This window comes from Schistocerca serialis, chromosome 8 (assembly GCF_023864345.2).
Source record: "Schistocerca serialis cubense isolate TAMUIC-IGC-003099 chromosome 8, iqSchSeri2.2, whole genome shotgun sequence".
In the NCBI taxonomy this organism is placed as follows: Eukaryota; Metazoa; Arthropoda; class Insecta; order Orthoptera; family Acrididae; genus Schistocerca; species Schistocerca serialis.
The window spans coordinates 332,603,566-332,623,276 of record NC_064645.1 but is presented as its reverse complement, the minus strand read 5'-3'; the positions used below and the strand labels follow the sequence as shown (position 1 = coordinate 332,623,276).

The 19,711-nt window shown below is 42.8% G+C and overlaps 1 protein-coding gene across 1 annotated transcript in view; it reads right to left on the bottom strand.

Annotated features, from left to right (window-relative positions):
- The window catches only part of LOC126416656 (mitogen-activated protein kinase 15), a 198,290-nt gene that overhangs the window by 173,398 nt on the left and 5,181 nt on the right, over positions 1-19,711 (bottom strand). The window lies entirely within an intron of this gene.

Sequence of the window (19,711 nt, the reverse complement as noted above, 5' to 3'; positions counted from 1 at the left end):
ACTCAATTATGGCCGCTACGGTCCTGTGATACCCCTTATAGCCGTGGAAGGCTGGGGTCCACATTGCTGGGAACCAGGTTTCCTGGGGGGCAATGCAGATAGCACGTGTAAAGTTTAACAGTTGCTGTAGCTCAGCCAGGTGGTGGAAAAAACTGCCGCAATTCCACTGGAGGATGACATCCTGAGACTGGGAAGGCAAGTAACATTCAATGAGGAAGTTTACACCTCAGAGTCACCTGCTGCCACTGATTTATTGCCTGAGCAGTCTGTATCCATTGTGTCTGAGGGTCTGGCAAGATCTAGGTCCTCAGCGGACGCCAAAATCTCCACCCCATCCTCAGACACAGAGTTTGTCGGTAGCAGTGGTGTGGGTGCCACTGCAATTTCCTTGGTCTTAGGGGTTTTCTGTTCGGATTTCTCTCGCTGCTCCTTGGGTTTTCCTGCCCGGGAGGCCTTCATGACGTAGTCTCTGGGACTGAGGATGAGCATGAAGCTCTATGACCAGCTGCTTTTCGGCTCTTCAGCCACTGGCGGGTGTCGTCTTTCCCACTAGAAGAAACCTGGTAAGGGAGTGACCCAAGGGACCCCTTCCTAGCGAGAGAAGCTGAAGAAGACTTACGCTTCTCCAGCTTAGAAGTGGGGATGCATGTCCCCGATGGTTGGGGGGGGGTGGAGGGAGGGGGGGGGTGTTGCTCCCAAAGTAGGTGGTGCAGGAGCAACAGAGAGGGAAATGCGCCCCACCATCAAAGGGGCAGGTGTAGTCTTCCAGCTTTGAGAGGTGACCTGGGTTGGTGGAGCTGATGGTGCCAGAACTGTTGTAGCGGAGGCATAAGACGATGTCATACGCACAGGATGCAGGCATTCAAATTTTCTCTTAGCCTCAGTGTAGGTCAGTCTGTCCAGAGTCTCGTTCACCATGATTTTCCTTTCTTTCTGGAGAATCTGGCAGTCAGGCAAGCAAGGCAAATGGTGCCCTCCACAGTTAACACAGATGGGAGGCGGGGCACATGGAGTATTGGGATGTGATGGGCATCTGCAATCTTGGCATGTGACGCTGGAAGTACAGCGGGAAGACATATGGCCAAACTTCCAGCACTGCATCGGGGGAGGGATATAGGGCTTTACATCACACCAGTAGACCAGCATTTTGACCTTCTCGGGCAATGTATCACCCTCAAAGGCCAAGATGAAGGCACCGGTGGCAACCTGCTTATCCTTCGGACCCCAGTGGACATGCTGGACGAAATGTACACCTCGCCACTCTAAATTGACGTGCACCTCATTGTCGGACTGCAAAAGAAGGTCTGTGTGAAATATGATACCCTGGACCATATTTAAGCTCTTATGGGGCATGATGATTACAGAAACATCCCCCAGCTTGTCACAAGTAAGTAACTCCAGTGACTGGGCAGAGGATGCTGTTTTGATCAAGACTGACCCAGATCTCATTTTGGACAAGCCCTCCATCTCCCTGAACTTGTTCTTTAAATGCTCAACAAAAAACTGAGGCTTCATCATCATGAAAGATTCCCCATCAGCTCTCGAACATACAAGGTACCGGGGCGAATAAGATCCACTGCCATCCTTAGCCTGATGTTCCTCCCATGGTGTGGCCAGGGAGGGGAACCATTTGGGCTCATACTTCTGCACGTTGGATAGAGCTCATGATCACTTAGAGACTGCTGGTGTTTCACCACCAGCAAGAGATGATTGACTACGCTTCATCATATGTCATCCGCCCTGATGCCACCTACTCCGACCATGGGCTCTCCCCATGGGTGCCACCCAGCCGCAGCAAAGGCCACCCGGTAGGAAAGCCATTGCCGGGAGTCCCAATGCCCCAGGATATGGCATCTACCCCTTGGCATATGTGGGGAGTTAACGGCGCAGGCATCAGCAGAGCAATCCTTGTGTGGTCAGGGGGCTACAACCAACAGGGTACATGGCAGCCCCACCACAACGGACTGGCTATGGTGCTGGATATCAGATGCAAAGAAGTCCATGGTCATTGTTGATGCAGAAATCAACACTGCATAGTACATGGTGGAAAACACACCCAGGAAGGTGTCCTCACCCAAGAGATGGAGAATGGGCAGGACTGCAATGCGACGATGAGAAAGTGGGCTAAAGATCTCAATGCACGATGGACACGATGCACCTTGTAAGGTGCCTTTCCCCAATTGGCTCACTCTTCAGGATAATTTTGAAGAATGGATGTCAATCCCTACAGGTGACCATCACATAAAGGCCAAAATGTGTGAAACTCCTTTTAGCCGCCTCGTACGACAGGTAGAAATACCTCGGGCCTATTCTAACCCCCGGACCCGCAGGGGGTTTCAGTATGTGGTACAACTTCCTACACAACAGTGCACTGTTACCTGTAAATATACAATGCTGCGTAACAAGTGTTGCTGTTAAAGGACTCTTGATGTTAAATAAATCCACAAACAGTTTCAATGAACCTTCCATTGTTAGCTGATCGCTACCTTGCAAGTGATGCATCTTTTTTTCATAAAGCTGCTGCATCAATGGTTTATTTGAACTTGGGTTATCACCTGACCTATCACAGTAACTTCCTCATCTAATACCTCTAATATGGGCAATCACTAGGCTTTTCAACAGACTAAATGTACCCATCTGAAGTTATCCAGGCTTACAGGAACCATAAATTCACCATTAATACTACTTATGTGCACTACACTTCTATCCATGAAGCATTGCATTCTATCAAATTCTGCATTTTCCTTCAGTGGCTTCCCATGGTAAACAGGCATGAACAGAAATCCACACCAGATTCCCCTTATCTACTGGTATTTTATCATGAGAACCAATCTTTAGTGTGTGTGCTGTTTGCAGTTTAGTCGGCAACACCTTCACAAGTCGCATGCCTTGCGACACTGCCTTGCTTGCAGCTCAATGAAAACCATCTAGTCCTATTTAGTTCTGCTGTACACTGTGAAACACTGATTTTAGCATGAGGTTTATCAAGACACTATATCTCTAAATTGCTGAATACCCTTCACCTATGTATGATAACAGTTCCATGCAATCCTGGAAGCTCCTAATTCCAATACTGAAACTGACCATTGTCATAACCAGTTACTCTATAATGTTATCACCCAATCCATGCGATTTATAATGTGAGTGCCCCAGCATCCCCCTGCCGGTGAGGTCCAGACTGACTATTGATGTGTGTGCATCACCAAAATTTATGTTTCTTGCCTTTTACACTATCTGACACGCAGTATTCCATCTGTGCATCTATTTGTGCAGAATGCTTTCTGACAGTTGGAGCATCCAATTTGTGTTTAAGAGCTGCTTGTGTTGGCATTGCTTTCCATTTCTATGCTTCCCACAATCTTGTCCCCAGGGTTTAGGTTGCTGACACTGCTTCCATACGTGACCTTTACTTCCACATCTATAACATTTAACTTCCACAAAACAAACACTGTGGTCCAAGTGTGTTCTAACTGCAATGTTCACTTTCTCTAGTCACCCTAGGTCACACGTAATTACTCAGGATGTTCCGTTATTACTCTATATGACATGTCTGCAAAATAACACATAGAAAAATGCCCAAAGCCCTATTTTTGGCTTTGCACAGTAAGACTGTCTGCTTCCACATCCTCCAGATCCTATCCAAAAAGATTTCTACCAACACCTTGTATTTCTGAACTAAGGTACTCAACTTCCTCCAGAGAAACCTTGTGCTGTTCTGTTTCTGATCATGCTGTCATGCCTCATCAGCTAACTGCTGGAATGTCGCTGCCTTACCAAGAACTTTGTGGTACAATACACATGTGTTTGCTTAACCTGTCAATGATAACTTAGCCATATGGAGACTAATCTTGTCTGTCCAACCACTCATTGCAGAAGTAGCTCTAACATTGTGAATGAATGCAGTTGTGTCCTCTGCTGACATGCAATAAAAATGTGTTATTAATGTAGCTGCCAAAGGACTGAAAGAAGAAGGGGAGCATACGCACACTACTGTCTTGGCTTTCTCAGACCCTGATTGTAACTGCTGAACTACACCTTGTAAAACTTCATCATGCCTGCATTAAATCCTCCTTTTCCTGCTGTTGCTGGGAATTGTACTCTGACAACACTTGTACCTGCTCCATCAAAACAGCAGCAGTCTTACCCGTAGTAACAGAATGTGTGTCTGGCATTATATGCAATTTACTGCTGATGTTTACAGCAACAACAATAATAAAAAAATTGAGAAACTGTACCTCTGACACAAACATAATCACAGTGAAACTTCTATTTTACATTTTCATTCTTGAAATCACAAAATTGAGAAAAAAAAGCAAAAATACATGTAATTGGCATACATGATTAAAAATTGCAATCCTCTGCATTACTTTGAATAAAATCTGTCTAATTAAAGGAAATTAAATGTACAATACAATGTTTATACAATAATTTGTGGTAATGAATTTCATCATTTCTAAAAGTTGCAGACATACATCAGCAAGTAAAAATTCATCAAAAAATTGAAATTCGTGTCTGTGTAAAAGGTAATAAAACTGTTTTCTAACATGCTATGACTACAAATTATAGATTCAAAACATGGGTTTTTGAGAGATCGTCCTTTGTGCTCGCCCAGAAAAAAGCAAAACTTGATGAACATGTAGAATTAAAGCAAAAACATCACACCAGCTAAGTGGTTAAACCGTAAGCATAAATATGGACAACTGCTTAATGACATACTTTGCCACCAATCGCTGTTATTGTTTAATGCTTTTCTTATGAGCCATACTTCATATGCTCACCACCCTTAGTGCTATTTCACTCTTGATAAGAGAAACAGATACCGGAAAAAATGGGTTTTCTCCCCCAATTGACATTACAAGCTTATTAGAAGTTAACTCAGTGAGTTTTTGCACACTGTGTAAAATGTAAATTTGAAAGAAAGCTCAGGCGCTACAGTTTCGCTTCATGCCCTCTATCACTGATGCCAATCTTTATGACCTACAGTGCGTGGTGTGTGCGGTGCAAAGTATATACATGAATAGTGTATGCAGTTGTTGCAACTGCATCATGTCAGATCTGAACATGAAAGTCTTCAAAATGTTCTATCGCAAAACCTTTGTTCTATTTACATGTGACATCTCTGTCATAGCACATCATCTGCACAAAAAGTATATTTTCAGCGTTTCACAAAATGCTTTCACTCCTACCCGCACTCCCATTGCTGAAGGGCCATTCCCCCTCCCCACACATCCAGTAGGTGAGCTCATCTGATGTGCGTTAGTGAGGTGTGGTGGCTGCGCTGGCTATTGGGTGACTTAACAAGTTGCCAGCCATATTAGTTCACAAGCCGAAAATGGGCGACATTTCCTTGATTACGACCAAGCATATTCTTTGAGATTCAGTGTTTAAATTTAAAAGGTTGATGATTGATATTGTTGCAGAATACAGTACATCAGAAACACACACAAAAAGATAGGACTGAGTTACAAGTGGCACAACAAAAGGTGGTGGTTGGGCCCCTGTGTCACATATTGGCTCGATCCAGAACACTTCACGTCGACTCTTGTTTTTCCATTACAACTGCAACCTACGTAACAGTAGTTGCATCATAATTGTGAGGTGAGGCTACATGCTGAAAGCTGTTTTGGCAACACTGATCTGGATTATGTCAGCATTTGCTCTCTCACATCTCCCCTCTCCACAACGGCACAAAATATTCCCTTGATTCCGCCATCACCCACAGTGCAAACCATCTTTCTTTTGAGCCACTTATAACTTGATCAGTCACATAAAATGTCAATAGGAAGAAAACAGGATGAAGTCAAGCTGGACATTGAGTAAGAACTTAAAATTAAGGTAAACCTTACTAGGAAGAAACACAAAATCAGGGAATTTTAACATTGATATTATGGGTTTTTCAAAGGATCTATGAATTTATTGTGTAGAATTGTGAAAAATGTGAAATCGGAGAATGTAAAATCAAAGTTCCACTGTACACTCTAATCTTTCCACCATCTCATCACCTAACAAGATTCAGAAGAATCTCTTGTCCAGATCACCTACAAATATTACATGTAAATGGCACAGCCTTGGTACATTATAGCTTATGCCCAAATTACACCTTAATGGTACTACTGATGTATCTGTAAATTGACATGGCCCAAAAAAAATATACAAATGCTCTCCACAGGCCTACAATGAAGAAAAAGTTCACTCACTGCAACACATTGCACTGGTACTGCTAAACTGTGCTGTAGACATAGCTTCACTGCCACCAAAGTAAAAATTAGGTGACAAACAATTTGACACTAGTTGTAGTGACCATGGGCTAGGGTTATGTCGGGATCAGGAGGTCAAGCGAAGAGTGAGGGTGATTGGCTCACTGCATGCCTGTAGGCACCAGTGACACAGCATTATCTGTAATAACATGTATAGGTTGAGCAGAGTTTATAAAGGTATAACTTTCTTCACACCTGCAAACAGCAGCCAAAGTGCATATGCGCATGCCGCAAAAGAATGCTGATGCCTCATCAGCTTTTCGAGACATCGCCGCTGCAGGTCAGTGCCACAACTGTGTGTTGTGCATGAGGAAGGCTCTGCCCACCCAGATGTACTCTCATGACCCACTACAGGACCACCTCAGGGCTCTCAACGACAGCCCGTTGTGCACTCAGGTAGAAACTGCTGACTGTTGTACAGGGTGCTGCTTGTTGTGAAGACTAGGCCCTGGTCATCAAAAATGGATTGACCAAGCCTGCAGCAGATGCTCACGAGTCAGCAAGGGTGTGGTGTGGATGCATATCACCTGGTCGGTGTAAATATAACAGCTTGCAAGTCATCCGTGACGACCCAGTAGTGGAAGATGGGTGGTTGCTCACATGTCTTCTCATCAGTGATGACCTAGTAGGCAGCAGCATTGACAGACCACAGCTGTGGTATGCATCTGGTTTGCTGCATCTCAGTGTTGAAGTCAGCAAGTAATTATCAGGCTGGTCGAATTGAGCTGCATGTCATGGTTTCACTGAAACTCGACAGACCGTCATTCTCTCTGGGCCTAGTATCTTAACAGAATGGCAGCATGATAGAATGTGTCTTGAGCTCGAAAAGCCTCACTATTTAACAGATTGAGCCTGCATCTATGCTGTAGTGGCTCTGATTATATGAGCACTTCCGTCCCCATTTATTGGACCCATCAGTGTTCATTGCCTCGCTGTGGTAATTTCAATAACAATTCTGAGTCACTGTGTTCAAATCTTCCTGTCTATGTTTGACTCTGTAGTGGCACTCAGTCAGTGAAGTGTGCCCTGTAAAGTAACACAGCAGTCCTTGCATTTCTGTCTGCCCTGTTTCGAAGTCTGTTACTTGGCGGTAAGCCTAACAATTACTTATTCTGTTCCAAGATCACCTGTTAGACCTTTAACAAAATATTAAACCTTTCCAATGAAATTATTCTCAAGTGCAACAGCAGGGGCATTAATGTGTTCATGTGAAGCTAGCAGACCATCTTTGATGTTTAAAACCATATAATATGTCTTTAAGGTAATGGCAAGTACTGGTGGAATGTCAATTATTTAAAACAGTGAAGGCAACAACTCACCATGCTGGAAATGTGGTTCAGCAGTTCACTGAGGTGGGGTTGGGTCAGGCAGAGTGGGCAAAGTGTGAAATGAGAAAGGGAGTGGGAGGGAGAGTTGGGGAATGGAAACTGATAGCTGGCTGGGAGAGGCAGCAGGTGCACAGGGTAGGAATGTGACACAGGCATTGGTGAGTTTGTACACTGCATAATTATGATGATATGGAGGAGTGGATTTGGAGTGACAGATGGAGCAAATGAAGGGGAGAATGCAGGGAAATGGGCGGGGGGGAGGGGAGGGGGATGAGTGAAATTACGAGTCCTTGGATAGGAGTGGAGGTGAGTGTTGTGAAGTAACCACTGAAACTGAGCACACTGTTCTCAGCAGCGTGTTCCACTACAGGGTGGTCATTGCACTTGGCCACAGTTTGGCTATGAAGGCTACGGCTATTCATAAGTGTGGACAGCCAGCTGGTGGACGTAGTCACATAAAATACATTACTGGCCATTAAAATTGCTACACCAAGAAGAAATGCAGATGATAAACGGGTATTCATAGGACAAATATATTGTACTAGAACTGACATGTGATTACATTTTCACACAATTTGGGTGCACAGATCCTGGAAAATCAGTACCCAGAACAACCACGTCTGGCCGTAATAACAGCCTTGATACACCTGGGCATTGAGTCAAACAGAGCTTGGATGGCCTGTACAGATACAGCTGCCCATGCAGCTTCAACATGATACCACAGTTCATCAAGAGTAGTGACTGGCGTATTGTGATGAGTCAGTTGTCGGCCACCATTGACCAGACGTTTTCAATTGGTGAGAGATCTGGAGAATGTGCTGGCCAGGGCAGCAGTCAAACATTTTCTATATCCAGAAAGGCCCGTAAAGGACCTGCAACATGCGGTCGTGCATTATCCTGCTGAAATGTAGGGTTTCACAGGGATCGAATGAAGGGTAGAGCCACGGGTCATAATACATCTGAAATGTAACGTCCACTGTTCAAAGTGCCATCAATGTGAACAAGAGGTGACCGAGACGTGTAACCAATGGCACCCCACACCATCACGCCGGCTGATATGCCAGTATGACAATGATGAGTACACACTTCCAATGTGCGTTCACCGCGATGTCGCCAAACACGGATGCGACCATCATGATGCTGTAAACAGAACCTAGATTCATCTGAAAAAATGACATTTTGCCATTCGTGCACCCAGGTTCGTCATTGAGTACACCATCACAGGCGCTCCTGTCTATGATGCAGCATCAAGGGTAATCGCAGCCATGGTCTCTGAGCTGATAGTCCATGCTGCTGCAAATGTCATCGAACTGTTCATGCAGATGGTTGTTGTCTTGCAAACGTACCCATCTGTTGACTCAGGGATCGAGACGTGGCTGCACGATCCGTTACAGCCATGCGGATAAGATGCCTGTCATCTCGATTGCTAGTGATACGAGGCCATTGGGATCCAATACGGCGTTCTGTATTACCCTCCTGAACCCACCTATTCCATATTCTGCTAACAGTCATTGCAAGCAGCAATGTCGCGATACGATAAACCGCAATCGTGATAGACTACAATCCGACCTTTATCAAAGTCGGAAACATGATGGTACACATTTCTCCTCGTCACACGAGGCATCTTGACAACATTTCACCAGGCAATGCTGGTCGACTGCTGTTTGTGTATGAGAAATCGGTTGGAAACTTTCCTCATGTCACCACGTTGTAGGTGTCGCCGCCAGCGCCAACCTTGTGGGAATATTCTGAAAATCTAATCATTTGCATATCGCAGCATCTTCTTCCTGTCGGTTATATTTCACGTCTGTAGCACGTCATCTTCGTGGTGTAGCAATTTTAATGGCCAGTAGTGTACCATGATGAAACTGCAACAGAGCTGACTATTTATATGACTGGCTTCACAGATGTCCTTACATCTGATAGTAAAGGAAAAGCATGTGGTGGAACTGCAGCAGAATGTGCTTGGTGAGTGTATTGGATAAGTATTACACATGAGTCTTACAAGTGTACAGCTCATGTGGGAAGGAGTTGGAAGTGGGTGTGGTGTACAGAAGAACTAAAAAATACTGTGTAGTTCGGACAGGTGGCAGAATACCATTTTGGGAGGGATGGGAAGGATTCTGGGTAGGACGTTCCTCATTTTCAGGCACAATAATAAATAGTCAAAGTCTTGGTGAAGGACCTCGACCGGTTGTTCTACTGTGGGATGATACTGAGTGGTAATTAGGGTGCTGCTTTGTAGCTGGTTCTTGAAGGTAGTCAGTGTATAGAGGGAGGGTGAGGAGATGGTGCAGGAAATCTGTTTGGACTAGGTTTGAGGATATACAGGTCGTGTGTCAGTGAAGGCTTTAGCATATTGGGCAAGAGAAATCTCTGCACTGCGGACATGAAGTTCAAGGATGTTCAAACTATATAGAAATGTTTTTATTGGTGCCAAATGAATGACAGTTATCAAAATGTGGTTAGTGGGCTTGACATGGGCAGAAGTATGAATAGAGCCATCAGAGAGGTGGAAGTCCCATCAGAGAGGTGGAAGTCAACACTCAGGAACTGACCATTGGGCTCAAGAGGACCAAATGAAGTGAATGAGAGAGAAAGTGTTAATATTGTGGAAGAATAAGGTTAGGGTGTCTTGGCCCTGGGTTCAGACAATGAAGATATGATCAGTGAATCTGAACCAGACAAGGGCACTAGATGGTCCACAAACATGTTGTCATAGGAGGGTGATATTAATGTGCACATGGCTGCACTGTGCATTCATTTGTATATCTTCCTCTCAAAGGAGAAGATATTATGTGTGACTATGTAGTTGGTTACATGTATAAGGAATGATGTGTAGTGTTTGGAGTTGGAAGAATGTTGGAAAAGGCAGTCATCAATAGTGGCAAGGCCAAGGCCATGGGTAAAGGGCATGGTGTACTGGAAGGTGGTGTCAATAGTGACGAGCATGGATCAAGTTGTCAATGGGGCAGGGATGGTTGAAAGTCAGTGAAGGAAGTGGTTCATATCTTTAGTTTGAGAGGCTAAGCTGTGGGAAATTGGAGGTGTTAGTCAACAAGAGTGACCATTCTTTTGGTGGTAGCACAGTGACCACCTACAATAATGTGTCCAGGATTATAGGGCTTACAGATTTTGGGAAGTGGATTATTTGTTTACTTATTGAGGGGGAGGGGGCGGGGGGGGGGGGTTGAATGTGCAAGGAGATAGACTCAGGGAAGAGATTTTGGGACTCACAATTTGAGTGCAGACTGAAGGTCATACTGGACTTCTGGGTTAGAATCACTATGGAAGGGCTTGTGATGGAGGAGGCTGTAGTTTGTCATGACAGTGGCAGAGCCTTTGTCTGCAGGGAGGATGGTTGTTTTAACAGAGTCTGTTTTGATGTTGCAGATGGCTGTTCTTTCCTCTGTTCAGAGGTCTGTGTTCCAGGAGAGAACTTGGAAAGGAGGGTGATGCAAAGTTGGACGTAACGAATTCCTAGAATCTGGAATGACATTGGTTGGAGGGATTGGTGGCAAAAAAGTATTTTCATTGTAGGGAGTGGAAGGAGGACAGTAGGTTTTTGACAAGTCTAGCACGACCACTGAACTTGTATGTGAGGTAGAAAGAGAGACCTTTGGACAGGATTGAAATTTCTGTATGGTTGAGGTTTTTGGTGGATATTTTGACAATACTATTTCAGTTTGTTTAGGTTCAAAGTTTTATGGAATGTTGGGAAGGAGTTTGGGGAATGTAAGAGATAGCAAAAGTCAGCAAGGCAGGGTATGGGTGCTATAACGGATTGACAAGGGTTCAATCTTAAGTACTGATAGGTAGTGGTGCTTCAAGGTAGGAACAGGATATCAATAAATTTGAGAACATTTGGAAACGGTATCTACAGTGCATGTCCACATGCTGTAGGGCAAAGTTTTCAATTTGGGAAGCAGGCGTGAAGCTAGCTGAGGTTGTACAGTAACAGTATCTTGCAGGGGGAGCATAGGTGGTCTAAGGATGCCTGTGCCCATCGAGATTTGTTTCTCTAGTATTAGGTTAGTGATTGACAAGGACTGGCACAACCTGAATATTTGAAGGTCATTATGAAAGGAAGAGTGGCATCAAGGGATGGTAATTTTTATGACTAGGCCACTGGTGTGGAGTAAGGACGGGGGTAATTCCTTGGCACCGACAGCATTTAAAGAATGGGATGCTTGGGTGTGGTACTGGGGCTTTAGCTAAAGACAGGGATACTTCTCTAAACTGACATAGCTAGATGGAACAGAAGTCCATTTTGGATGGAATTTCACCAGGGAAAATGAAAAGAAATGTAAATGATGTCACGGTGTGATAAGTGTGGATAAACACTACAGGGGTACATTGGAGGCAAAACTGGGTGGTATTTGATGAAGTAAAAAGGAAAAATGCAAAGTAAACACCTAAAGTAGACATATTAAGAACAAATTAGCATGTTAGATAGCTGTAAAGAGAACAATAACAACTGGATGGCATAGGACATGAGAATGCGAGAGGAACTTGTACAGTGGGCTGTGTGATACTTTTAAGGAATGAGGGTATTTGTTCATGCATTTGCACCTGCCATGCATGGGAAAATCAGTGCCTGAAAGTGTAGCCATACATGAGTGTGTGTGTGTGTGTGTGTGTGTGTGTGTGTGTGTGTGTGTGTGTGTGTGTGTGTGTCTATATATATATATATATATATATATAGATAGATAGATAGTACGTGTGTGTGTGTGTGTGTGTGTGTGTGTGTGTGTGTGTGTGTGTGTACTCTAACTCAAAAAAGGTTTTGTCCAACAACTAACAAATTTCTCAGTGTTTTATGCATGTCTTTTGATGACCCTGTTATTTAGTGAGTTGGTATTTTTACTCTTTAAACTACTAATATGAGTCTCTGTGAGATTAAGACTTGAATTGTTAACTGTGAACAACATATACACCTGTCCTGCTATAATATGAGCTGTGTCAGATAATGGTGAGTTTGAACCACTGATTAGTAAGCTTGTGTCATCAACAAACTTTACAATTTCAGAACCATCCTTTAAAGACACTGGAAGATAGTTTATGTAGACTACGAACAAGAGTATTTCCCTGAAATGATCATTGTTGGAATACACATTATGTTGCTCCATTCGGATGTTCATTTGATGCCTATGAAGTTATCTTTCAAAGAGACTCAACATTTTAACAAGCAAAATAATCAATTACTGATAATATAATGTAAATGAATAGATAAAAGATCTACTCACCAAGCAATGGCAGGAGAACACACACACACAAAAGGGTTTAACTTTTACAAGCTTTTGGAGCCCCATATGGCAGAGGTGTTGAATGGGAAGGAAGAAGGATGAAGGAAAAGAACTGGAGAGGTTTAGGGAAAGGGGTACAGTTCAGAGAAGTCACCCAGAAACCTGGATCAGGGGAGACTTACAACATGGGATAATAAGTCTTTCCTTCTTATCCTTTCTGGTAAGTCTCCCCTGAGCCAGGGTTCTGGGTGACTTCTCTCAACTGTACCCCTTTCCCTAAACCTCTCCAGTCCTTTTCCTTCACCCATCTTCCTTCCCCTTCAACTCTTCCCCCAGAAGAAGGAGCTGCTGGCTCTGAAAGCTTGTGTGTATGATCCCCTGCTACCGCTTGGTGAGTAGACTTTTTTATCCATCAATTTACATTGTAGACACAACATTTTGTTATTTTTATTTACCTATATGTCCATCAGGTTTCATGGGACCTTACAGAGCAAAGATACTTGGTAATGGAATGAGTCACTACATAGTTTACTGAATTCTGATTACAAAATTCAAAAACAAAGAATTAAAAATAAAAAACAGAGAGTATAAAAATAAATAACAGGTTACGGAGAAAAGTTCTTAGCTATTGTGCAGATGTCCTTTACAGAATAGGAGGAGTCTGACATATGGAAACCTTTCAACTTTTAGCTGAACCCTTGGGGTTCATCACTCAATATTTTCAGTTCGGTTGGAAGAGTACTGAAAATGAAACCTGCTGAATGGTATACATCTTTCAGTATCATGCTTAATGCAGTGTTATCAGAGCACAGTTTTTTTTCCATCTATTGTTCAATGGATGAATGTTGCAGTTTCTTATGACTCTGTTATATTCAGTCACACTGACAGTCTGTCTTGGGCTGCTGCACAGGCAACTGTGTTGAAAAGAGCTGCTGAGCTATGCCATGCTATGTGCATCATTGACAGGCATGTCATCGCACTGCTGTACTCAAGAGTACTCTGAACACTGAAGTGAAGAGTGGCACTAGAGTATGTGTTGCAAAGAATAAACTGAAAGGAGTTGCACCCACCTCTATCCTTGATGGCCCTTGTATATTTGTTGGCTTTAATTTTAATTTTAGTATTAGTAACAATGATAATGTTATTCAAGATAATGGCTAGTTGTGTGACTATTATGCGAACCGATATAGGGTTCTATAAGCCAAATCTAGCACAACTTGTATGCCACTTTAGGGACAGCTATAGAGACCACATCTTTATGCCTAACTGTGCTAGATGTGCTAAGAGTTATTATGATTTTAGATTAGCAAGGTACAGACCTCAGTGGTATACATATTAGAAACTGAATAGTACACATACACAAGTCCCTGGAGGCACAGCAAAGCAAACCTAGAGAATGGCCTCATGGCTAATGAGGCCTCCTAATCAGGATAGAAAACATAGGTTAATAGATTTTAAAAATTATAAAGACAATGGTACATGCAAGTGTCTCAGTGAGCATTCTGTACACATCAGGGAAAATTATGTTAGCAGGTTATATCAAGTGTTGTACGTAACAGGATGGTGTACACCCTCACGTCGACTGTAGGCTGTACCAGGAACACCTATCAACAAAGCATCAAGGGCACGCAGGAAGATGAATGTAGTATAATATAAAACATACAAGATAACAGAGTTAAAGTAAGCAAAGTGAAATAACATTCATGTTTCAGTGTCAGAGAAAGTGGATATCATTCTTATAGTGAAGATAGCAGCATTCACTTTCTGCACAAGATCTTGAATATGATATACCCATGAAAGCCTTCAATCTACCCTCAGTCCCAAGAGTTTAAAATTGGTACAGAGTCAAATGTTTTTCAGAAATCGAGGAATACTGTATCTACCTGACTGTCTTGATCCAAAGCTTTCATTATGTCACATGAGAAAAGTGTGAGATATGTTTTGCATGATTGATGTTTTTGGAATCCATGCTGGTCGGTATGGAGGAGGTAATTCTGTTTGAAATTCTTCATTATGTTTGGGCTCAAAATATGTTCCAGGATTTAAAACATCAACATCAAGAATATTGGGCAGCAGTTTTGTGGATGACTTCTACCACCCTTTTTGTAGATGGGTGTGACCTGTGCTTTCTTCCAACTACTAGACACACTTTTTTTTTACCAAGGGCTCTATGATGGATTATAGTTAGAAGAGGGGCTAACTCAGCTACAAATTCAGTATAGAATCTGATATGGATTCAATTGGGCCCTGGAGCTTGTTCAGTTTTAACTATTTCAGCTGTTGTCACCACTACTGACACTAATACTTATATCAATCGTCTTTTCAGTGGTACAAGGATTAAATTGGGGCAATGCTCCTGGCTATTCCTTTGTGAAGGAACATTTGAAAATGGAGTTAAGCATGTTAGCTTTTGCTCTGCTGCCCTCAATTTCAGTGCCTGCCTCATTCGCGGGTCACTGGACACTAACTCTGGTCCCATTAATAACCTTTGCATACAACCAGAATTTCTTTGTGTTTTGTGAAAGGTCATTTGACAATACTCTGATACGGTAGTCACTGAAAGCTTCACACATTCCTCTCTTGATAGCCAAATGTGTTTCATTCAGCATCTCTCTGTCTATAGCATTATGCTGTAACACCTATTATGCAATAGTCTCTGTTTCATTAGAAGTTTCTTTACAGTGACTGTATACCATGGAGGGTCCCTCCCATTATCAACTGTTTTGCTGGGTACATATCTGTCCAGTGCAGGGTCAACTGTTCTTTTAAACTTGAGCCATAGTTTCTCGACATGCTCCTGTCCCTGTGCTAAAGGTTTCAAGTTCCTCATTCAGATATGGCACTGTTGTTGTTGTTGTTGTCGTCTTCAGTCCAGAGACTAGTTTGATGCAGCTCTCCATGCTACTCTATCCTGTGCAAGCTTCTTCATCTCCCAGTACCTACTGCAACCTACATCCTTCAGAATCTGCTTAGTGTATTCATCTCCTGGTCTCCCTCTACGGTTTTTACCCTCCACACTGCCCTCCAATACTAAATTCGTGATCCCTTGATGCCTCAGAACATGTCCTACCAACCGATCCCTTCTTCTAGTCAAGTTGTGCCACAAACTTCTCTTCTCCGCAATCCTATTCAATATATGATCTACCCATCTAATCTTCAGCATTCGTCTGTAGCACCACATTTCGAAAGCTTCTATTCTCTTCTTGTCTAAACTATTTATCATCCATGTTTCACTTCCATACATGGCTACACTCAAAACAAATACCTTCAGAAACGACTTCCTGACACTTAAATCTATACTTGATGTTAACAAATTTCTCTCCTTCAGAAACACTTTCCTTGCCATTGCCAGTCTACATTTTTATATCTTCTCTACTTCGACCATCATCAGTTATTTTGCTCCCCAAAGAGCAAAACTCCTTTACTACTTTAAGTGTCTCATTTCCTAATCTAATTCCCTCAGCATCACCTGACTTAATTCGACTACATTCCATTACCCTCATTTTGCTTTTGTTGATGTTAATCTTATATCCTCCTTTCAAGACACTGTCCATTCCGTTCAACTGCTCTTCCAAGTCCCTTGCTGTCTCTGACAGAATTACGATGTCATCAGCGAACCTCAAAGTTTTTATTTCTTCTCCATGGATTTTAATACCTACTCCGAACTTTTCTTTTGTTTCCTTTCTTGCTTGCTCAATACACAGATTGAATAGCATCAGGGAGAGGCTACAACCCTGTCTCTCTCCCTTCCCAACCACTGCTTCCCTTTCACGTCCCCCGACTCTTATAACTGCCATCTGCTTTCTGTACAAATTGTAAATAGCCTTTCACTCCCTGTATTTTACCCCTGCCACCTCCAGAATTTGAAAGAGGGTATTCCAGTCAACACTGACAAAAGCTTTCTCTAAGTCTACAAATGCTAGAAACGTAGGTTTGCTTTTCCTTAATCTTTCTTCTAAGATAAATGATAAGGTCAGTATTGCCTCACGTGTTCCAACATTTCTATGGAATCCAAACTGATCTTCCCCGAGGTTGGCTACTACCACTTTTTCCATTCGTCTGTAAAGAATTCGCGTGAGTATTTTGCAGCTGTGACTTATTAAAATGATAGTTCGGTAATTTTCACATCTGTCAACACCTGCTTTCTTTGGGATTGGAATTATTATATTCTTCTTGAAGTCTGAGGGTATTTCGCCTGTCTCATACATCTTGCTCACCAGATGGTAGAGTTTTGTCAGGACTGGCTCTCCCAAGGCCGTCAGTAGTTCTAATGGAATGTTGTCTATTCCCGGGGCCTTGTTTCGACTCAGGTCTTTCAGTGTTCTGTCAAACTCTTCACGCAGTATCATATCTCCCATTTCATCTACATCCTTTTCCATTTTCATAATATTGTCCTCAAGTACATCGCCCTTGTATAGACCCTCTATATACTACTTCTACCTTTCTGCTTTCCCTTCTTTGCTTAGAACTGGGATTCCATCTGAGCTCTTGATATTCATACAAGTGGTTCTCTTTTCTCCAAAGGTCTCTTTAATTTTAGTGTAGGCAGTATCTATCTTACCCCTAGTGAGATCAACCTCTACATCCTTACATGTGTCCTCTAGCCATGTCTGCTTAGCCATTTTGCACTTCCTGTCGATCTCATTTTTGAGACATTTGTAATTTTTTTTTGCCTGCTTCATTTATTGCATTTTTATATTTTCTCCTTTTATCAATTAAATTCAATATTTCTTCTGTTACCCAAGGATTTCTACTAGCCCTCATCTTTTTACCTACTTGATCCTCTGATGCCTTTACTACTTCATCCCTCAAAGCTACCCATTCTTCTTCTACTGTATTTCTTTTCCCCATTCCTGTCAATTGTTCCCTAAAGCTCTCCCTGAAACTCTGTACAACCTCTGGTTCAGTCAGTTTATCCAGGTCCCATCTCCTTAAATTCCCACCTTTTTGCAGTTTCTTCAGTTTTAATCTACAGTCCATAACTACTAGATTGTGGTCAGAGTCCACATCTGCCCCTGGAAATGTCTTACAATTTAAAACCTGGTTCCTAAATCTCTGTCTTACCATTATATAATGTATCTGAAACCCGACAGTATCTCCAGGCTTCTTCCATGTATACAACCTTCTTTTATGATTCTTGAACCAAGTGTTAGCTATGATTAAGTTGTGCTCTGTGCAAAATTCTACCAGGCCGCTTCCTCTTTCATTTCTTACCCCCAATCCATAGTCACCTACTGCGTTTCCTTCTTTCCCTTTTCCTACTACCGAATTCCAGTCACCCATGTCTATTAAATTTTCGTCTCTTTTCACTACTTGAATAATTTCTTTTATTTCATCATACATTTCTTCAATTTCTTCATCATCTGCAGAGCTAGTTGGCATATAAACTTGTACTACTGTAGTAGGCATGGGGTTCGTGTCTATCTTGGCCACAATAATGCGTTCACTATGCTGCTTGTAGTAGCTTACCCGCACTCCTATTTTTTTATTCATTACTAAACCTACTCCTGCATTACCCCTATTTGATTTTGTATTTATAACCCTGTATTCACCTGACCAAAAGTCTTGTTCCTCCTGCCACCGAACTTCACTAATTCCCACTATATCTAACTTTAATCTATCCATTTCCCCTTTTTAAATTTTCTATCCTCCTTGTCCGATTAAGGAGTCTGACATTCCACGCTCCGATCCATAGAATGCCAGTTTACTTTCTCCTGATACAGACATCCTCCTGAGTAGCCCCACCCAGAGATGTGAATGGGGGACTATTTTATCTCCGGAATATTTTACCCAAGAGGACGCCATCATCATTTAACCGTACAGTAAAGCTGCATGCCCCGGGAAAAATTACAGCTATAGTTTCCCCTTGCTTTCAGCCATTTGCAGTACCAGCACACCAAGGCCGGTTTGGTTAATGTTACAAGGCAGATCAGTCAATCATGCAGACTGTTGCCCCTGCAACTACTGAAAAGGCTGTTGCCCCTCTTCAGGAACCACACATTTGTCTGGCCTCTCAACAGATACCCCTCCATTGTGGCTGCATCTAAGGTATGACTATCTGTATCAATGAGGCACGCAAGCCTCCCCACCAAAGGCAAGGTCCATGGTTCATGGAAGGGAGGGGGGGGGGGCGGGGTATATGGCACTGCTGAGCGGGACTTTTCAGCAGAAGCAGCATTTTCCTGAAGATGGTGACCTGCTGGATCGCCGAAATATCGAGTCAAGTTGATTTTAGGATCCGGCAGCAAACCCGAAGAGACTTTGAAAAAATATGTTATAGCTTGGAAGAAGAGCATACATATCTGCAATTAGGATCGTATCAAGACAGTGGCTCCTGTAAAATGGACTTCTTATAAATCTGTGGGAGCACAAGCTCTATGAACTTCCATCCCCAAGAATATCGCTGCAAAAACAGTATCTCTGGACCTTGGGTAGTGTGTTCTGAGACACCAAGTGTTAAGTTGTACCTGTCCATATAATGTGTATAAATAAATATTGTGTATGTGCATCGGTAACACTGACAGTCATTGCACATTGTGAACATAGTGTTCATTACGCAAATACTAAAAACCTAAGAAAGGTTATGTATGCAGTGTCCAGAAATAAAGATTTATTTAACCGTATGGCTAGGGCCCCCCGTCAGGCAGGCCATTCGCCGGGTGCCGATCTTTCAATTTCACGCCACTTCAGAGACCTGCACTCGATGAGGATGGTAGGATGATGATGAGGACAGCACAACATCCAATCCCCGGATGGAAAAAATTCCAAGACACAGCTGGGAATCAAACCCAGGCCCAGAGGATTGACAATCCATCATGCGGACCATTCAACTACCAGGGTCACACAGAAATAAAGAGAAAGCTGTACACATGGGTTTAGA